This window comes from Hemiscyllium ocellatum, unplaced genomic scaffold (assembly GCF_020745735.1).
Source record: "Hemiscyllium ocellatum isolate sHemOce1 unplaced genomic scaffold, sHemOce1.pat.X.cur. scaffold_2853_pat_ctg1, whole genome shotgun sequence".
NCBI lineage: Eukaryota > Metazoa > Chordata > Chondrichthyes > Orectolobiformes > Hemiscylliidae > Hemiscyllium > Hemiscyllium ocellatum.
In genome coordinates, this window is record NW_026868227.1 from 57,068 (window position 1) to 63,774 (window position 6,707).

The 6,707-nt window shown below is 49.2% G+C and overlaps 4 non-coding genes across 4 annotated transcripts; all 4 read right to left on the reverse strand.

Moving 5' to 3' along the window:
* Nucleotides 1–964: 964 nt before the first annotated feature.
* Nucleotides 965–1,084, reverse strand: trnal-caa (transfer RNA leucine (anticodon CAA)). Its single transcript has 2 exons — nt 1,047–1,084; nt 965–999 (listed from the first exon to the last, which is right to left on the reverse strand). It is a non-coding gene; the product is annotated as a tRNA-Leu (tRNA).
* A 1,690-nt stretch (nt 1,085–2,774) lies between these two features.
* On the reverse strand, nt 2,775–2,895 carry trnal-uaa (transfer RNA leucine (anticodon UAA)). The gene is made up of 2 exons: nt 2,858–2,895; nt 2,775–2,820 (listed from the first exon to the last, which is right to left on the reverse strand). It is a non-coding gene; the product is annotated as a tRNA-Leu (tRNA).
* Nucleotides 2,896–4,772: 1,877 nt separating this feature from the next.
* On the reverse strand, nt 4,773–4,892 carry trnal-caa (transfer RNA leucine (anticodon CAA)). Its single transcript has 2 exons — nt 4,855–4,892; nt 4,773–4,807 (listed from the first exon to the last, which is right to left on the reverse strand). It is a non-coding gene; the product is annotated as a tRNA-Leu (tRNA).
* A 1,694-nt stretch (nt 4,893–6,586) lies between these two features.
* trnal-uaa (transfer RNA leucine (anticodon UAA)) lies at nt 6,587–6,706 on the reverse strand. The gene is made up of 2 exons: nt 6,669–6,706; nt 6,587–6,632 (listed from the first exon to the last, which is right to left on the reverse strand). It is a non-coding gene; the product is annotated as a tRNA-Leu (tRNA).
* Nucleotide 6,707: the final 1 nt, after the last annotated feature.

Sequence of the window (6,707 nt, forward strand, 5' to 3'; positions counted from 1 at the left end):
CACACTCTCTCTCTCACACACAATCTCTCTCACACACAAACACACTCTCACACGCATACAAATTCTCCCTCTCTCTCTGTCACACACATACATGCTCACACAATCATACACACACACACTCTCTGTCTCTCGCAGACACAAACACCCACACACTCACTTTCTCAGACACACACACTCCACCCACACAAACACACACACACACACACACACCCACACACACAGACATATACAACTCTCACACACACACATAATGGCTTCCTCTCTCACGCGCTTACACACACTGTCTCTCACTCTCACATTCACACACTCACACAGATTTTCTCTCTCTCTCTCTCTCTCTCTCACACAGGCACAAACAAAATGAGGTCAGGAGCTGAGTGACCCTGGGGGATCCCAAACTGGGTGTCGCTGAACAGGTTATTGCTGAGCAGGTGCTGCTCGATAGCCCTGTTGGTGAGCCCTTCCATCACTTTTTCCGAGGATTGGGAAGAGATAGACGGGAGTGGAATTGGCTGAGTTGGATTTGTCCTGCTTTTTATGTGCAGGACATACCTGGATAATTTGGCAGATGGCCAGGTAGATCCCAGTGTTGTCACTGTCCTGGGAGAACTTGGCTCGAGGAAGGGCATGTTGTGGAGCAGCAGCGTTCAGGAGCAGTGCCAGAATCTTGGCAGGGCCCATAGCCTTTGCAGTGTCCAGTGTCTCTTGATGTGAGACGGAGTGAATGTAATTGTTTGAAGAATGGTGTGCGTGATGGTGGGGAGCACAGGAGGAGACTGAGGAAGATGATCCAGTGGGCACTTGCGTCTGAAGATTGTTGTAAATGCCTGAGCCTTATCTTTGAAACCGAGGGGTTGGACTCTTCCATGTTTAGGAAGGGGGAGTGATTCCTCTCCAAGAAGATGTGAAATTTGGGGGGAGTGTGTGGGTGTGGGGAAGGTTTGTTTGGGGAAAAAGGGAGACATGTCAGGAGTGGGATTTGAACCCACGCCCCAAGAAAGGGACCAGAATTCACAAGCCCAGATATAGAGCAAGGATTAACGCTCCTTGAGTCTGGCGCCTTAGACCACTCGTCCATCCTGACAAGCTGCTGTGCCAAGCCTTCCCGATCTCTTTCTCACTCTGTACAATTAGTCACCATGCACTTGTGCAGACACAAAAATGCAATTCCGCATTTTTGCAGCTCACTTGCATTCACACTCAGCAACAATTCCTCATACACAGTCTCTCTCTCTCTCACACACACACACACACACACAAACACTCTCTCTCACCACACACACACACACAAACCCTCTCTCACACACACAATCGCTCTCACATGCATAAACATACACTCTCTCTCTCTCTCACACACAATCACACTCTCCATCTCACAAGCACGCACACACATTCGTTCACACACACTCACAATCCCTTTCTGTCTCTCATACCCCACACAAGCACAAATTCTCTCTCTCTCTCTCCCACACACACATACTCTCTCCACACACACACACACTCTCTCTCACACACACAAACACACACTCTCACACACACACACTCTCTCTCACACACTCATACATAAGCATTCCCACTCACACACACAAACACCGCACTCACACTCTCTCTCACACACACACTCTCTCACACACACACACTCACATGCACTCACAATCTCTCTCTCTCACACACACACACGCACTCTCTGTCTGTCTCTCACACCCACACACAAACACACCCTCTCTCACACACACCACACATACGCACTCTCTCCCTCACACACAAACACCACACCACACACTCTCTCCCTCTCACACACACTCACTCTCTCACACACACATTTTCTCTCACACACACACTCTCTCTCACACAGACACACATTCGCTCTCTCACACACTCACACACACACACCTGCACTCACTCTCACTCTCACAGACAAGCACAAACGTACACACTCTCTGTCTCACACACACACACACTCAAATGGACTCACAATCTCTCTCACACACACATACAAACACACACACAAACTCATATACCCACAGGCACACACTCTCTCTCTCACACACACACATACTCTCTCTCACACCCACACACAGACACACACACCCAACCTCTCTATCACACACACACGCACACACTCACCAAACACATACAATCTCTCTCACTCTCTCACACACAGACACAAACAAAATGAGGTCAGGAGCTGAGTGACCTGGGGGAACCCAAACTGGGTGTCACTGAGCAGGTTATTGCTGAGCAGGTGCTGCTCGATAGCCCTGTTGGTGAGCCCTTCCATCACTTTTCCGAGGATTGGGAAGAGATAGACGGGAGTGGAATTTGCTGATTTGGATTTGTCCTGCTTTTTATGTGCAGGAAATACCTGGATAATTTGGCAGATGGCCAGGTAGATCCCAGTGTTGTCACTGTCCTGGGAGAACTTGGCTCGAGGAAGGGCATGTTGTGGAGCAGCAGCGTTCAGGAGCAGTGCCAGAATCTTGGCAGGGCCCATAGCCTTTGCAGTGTCCAGTGTCTTTTGATGTGAGACGGAGTGAATGTAATTGTTTGAAGAATGGTGTGTGTGATGGTGGGGAGCACAGGAGGAGACTGAGGAAGATGATCCAGTGGGCACTTGCGTCTGAAGATTGTTGTAAATGCCTGAGCCTTATCTTTGAAACCGAGGGGTTGGACTCTTCCATGTTTGGGAAGGGGAGTGACTCCTCTCCAAGAAGATGTGAAATTTGGGGGAGTGTGTGGGTGTGGGAAGGTTTGTTTGGGGAAAAAGGGAGAAATGTCAGGAGTGGGATTTGAACCCACGCCCCTAGAAAGGGACCAGAAATTCACAAGGCCAGATGCAGAGCAAGAACTAACACTCCTTAAGTCTGGCGCCTTAGACCACGCGGCCATCCTGACAGGATGGTGATGCCACTCTCTTTCTCACTCTGCACAGTTAGTCACCTTGCCCTTGTGCAGACACAAAATACAATTCCGCATTTCTGCAGCTCCCTTGCATTCACACTCAACAACAATCCCTCATATAGAGTCTGTCTCTCTCTCTCTCACACACTCTCTCTCTCACACACACACACACACACACTATCTCTCTCACACACATACACAAATTGTCTCTCTCTTTCACACACACACTCACACTCTCAGTTTCTCTCACACACACAAATTCTCACTCCCTCTCTATCTCTCACGCACATTAACACATTCTCTCTCACATGAACAGACAAACACACACTCTCTATCATACTCACTCTCAGTCTCTCACACACACACTCACACACACACACGCACACCCTTTCTCTCTTTCACACACACACTCTCTCACATGCGCACACAAACACACACTCTCTATCACACACACACTCACTCTTTCTGTCTCACTCACACACAAACACACTCTCTCACAAAAATAAGACTCTCTCTCTCGCACAAACAAATTCTCTCTCTCTCTTTCACACACACACCGACATGCACTCACACTCACTCTCTCTCACACAGACAAACACACTCTCTCACACACACAAAATCTCCCTCTCTCTCTCTCTCTCTCACACACACACACATTCCTCTCTCTCTCTCACACATACACTCACTCTCTCACATGCACACACACACTCTCTCTCACACACACACACTCAAACATACTCTCTCACACACATACAAATTCTCCCTCTCTCTGTCACACACATGCATGCTGACACACTCACTCTCTCTCTCACACCACACACACACACTCCCTCACACACACACACACACTCTCCCTCATATACACACACTTTCGCTCTCTCTCTCACACACACAGTCTCTCCCTCACACACACACACTCTCCTCTCTCACACACATTCTCTCTCACACACAAACACACTCTCACACGCATACAAATTCTCCCTCTCTCTGTCACACACACACACATACATGCTCACACAATCATACACACACACACTCTCTGTCTCTCGCAGACACAAACACCCACACACTCACTTTCTCAGACACACACACTCCACCCACACAAACACACCACACACACACACACCCACACACACAGACATATACAACTCTCACACACACACAAAATCTCCCTCTCTCACGCGCTTACACACACTGTCTCTCACTCTCACATTCACACACTCACACAGACTTTCTCTCTCTCTCTCTCTCTCTCACACAGGCACAAACAAAATGAGGTCAGGAGCTGAGTGACCCTGGGGGATCCCAAACTGGGTGTCGCTGAGCAGGTTATTGCTGAGCAGGTGCTGCTCGATAGCCCTGTTGGTGAGCCCTTCCATCACTTTTCCGAGGATTGGGAAGAGATAGACGGGAGTGGAATTGGCTGAGTTGGATTTGTCCTGCTTTTTATGTGCAGGACATACCTGGATAATTTGGCAGATGGCCAGGTAGATCCCAGTGTTGTCACTGTCCTGGGAGAACTTGGCTCGAGGAAGGGCATGTTGTGAGCAGCAGCGTTCAGGAGCAGTGCCAGAATCTTGGCAGGGCCCATAGCCTTTGTAGTGTCCAGTGTCTCTTGATGTGAGACGGAGTGAATGTAATTGTTTGAAGAATGGTGTGTGTGATGGTGGGGAGCACAGGAGGAGACTGAGGAAGATGATCCAGTGGGCACTTGCGTCTGAAGATTGTTGTAATGCCTGAGCCTTATCTTTGAAACCGAGGGGTTGGACTCTTCAATGTTTAGGAAGGGGGAGTGATTCCTCTCCAAGAAGATGTGAAATTTGGGGGAGTGTGTGTGGGTGTGGAAGGTTTGTTTGGGGAAAAGGGAGACATGTCAGGAGTGGGATTTGAACCCACGCCCCTAGAAAGGGAGCAGAATTCACAAGCCCAGATATAGAGCAAGGATTAACGCTCCTTGAGTCTGGCGCCTTAGACCACTCGGCCATCCTGACAAGCTGCTAACCCAAGCCTTCCCGATCTCTTTCTCACTCTGTACAATTAGTCACCATGCACTTGTGCAGACACAAAAATGCAATTCCGCATTTTGCAGCTCACTTGCATTCACACTCAGCAACAATTCCTCATACACAGTCTCTCTCTCTCACACACACACACACACACACAAACACTCCTCTCTCACACACACACAAACACACCCTCTCTCACACACACACACACTCTCTCTCACATGCATATACATACACTCTCTCTCTCTCACACACACTCACACTCTCCATCTCACAAGCACGCACACACATTCGTTCACACACACTCACAATCCCTTTCTGTCTCTCATACCCCACACAAGCACAAATTCTCTCTCTCTCTCTCCCACACACACATACTCTCTCCAACACACACACACACTCTCTCTCACACACACAAACACACACTCTCACACACGCACACTCTCTCTCACACACTCATACATAAGCATTCCCACTCACACACACAAACACCTGCACTCACACTCTCTCTCACACACACTCTCTCTCACACACACACACTCACATGCACTCACAATCTCTCTCTCTCACACACACACACGCACTCTCTGTCTGTCTCTCACACCCACACCCACACAAACACACCCTCTCTCACACACACCCCCACATACGCACTCTCTCCCTCACACACAAACACACACACACACACACTCTCTCCCTCTCACACACACTCACTCTCTCACACACACATTTTCTCTCACACAGACACTCTCTCTCACACAGACACACATTCGCTCTCTCACACACTCACACACACACACCTGCACTCACTCTCACACTCACAGACAAGCACAAACGTACACACTCTCTCTGTCTCACACACACACACACTCAAATGGACTCACAATCTCTCTCACACACACATACAAACACACACACAAACTCATATACCCACAGGCACACACTCTCTCTCCACACACACACATACTCTCTCTCACACCCACACACAGACACACACACCCAACCTCTCTATCACACACACACGCACACACTCACCAACACATACAATCTCTCTCTCTCTCACACACAGACACAAATAAAATGAGGTCAGGAGCTGAGTGACCCTGGGCATCCCAAACTGGGTGTCACTGAGCAGGTTATTGCTGAGCAGGTGCTGCTCGATAGCCCCTGTTGGTGAGCCCTTCCATCACTTTTCCGAGGATTGGGAAGAGATAGACGGGAGTGGAATTTGCTGATTTGGATTTGTCCTGCTTTTTATGTGCAGGACATACCTGATAATTTGGCAGATGGCCAGGTAGATCCCAGTGTTGTCACTGTCCTGGGAGAACTTGGCTCGAGGAGGGCATGTTGTGGAGCAGCAGCGTTCAGGAGCAGTGCCAGATCTTGGCAGGGCCCATAGCCTTTGCAGTGTCCAGTGTCTTTTGATGTGAGACGGAGTGAATGTAATTGTTTGAAGAATGGTGTGTGTGATGGTGGGGAGCACAGGAGGAGACTGAGGAAGATGATCCAGTGGGCACTTGCGTCTGAAGATTGTTGTAAATGCCTGAGCCTTATCTTTGAAACCGAGGGGTTGGACTCTTCCATGTTTGGGAAGGGGGAGTGACTCCTCTCCAAGAAGATGTGAAATTTGGGGGGAGTGTGTGGGTGTGGGAAGGTTTGTTTGGGGAAAAAGGGAGACATGTCAGGAGTGGGATTTGAACCCACGCCCCTAGAAAGGGACCAGAATTCACAAGGCCAGATGCAGAGCAAGGACTAACACTCCTTAAGTCTGGCGCCTTAGACCACTCGGCCATCCTGACA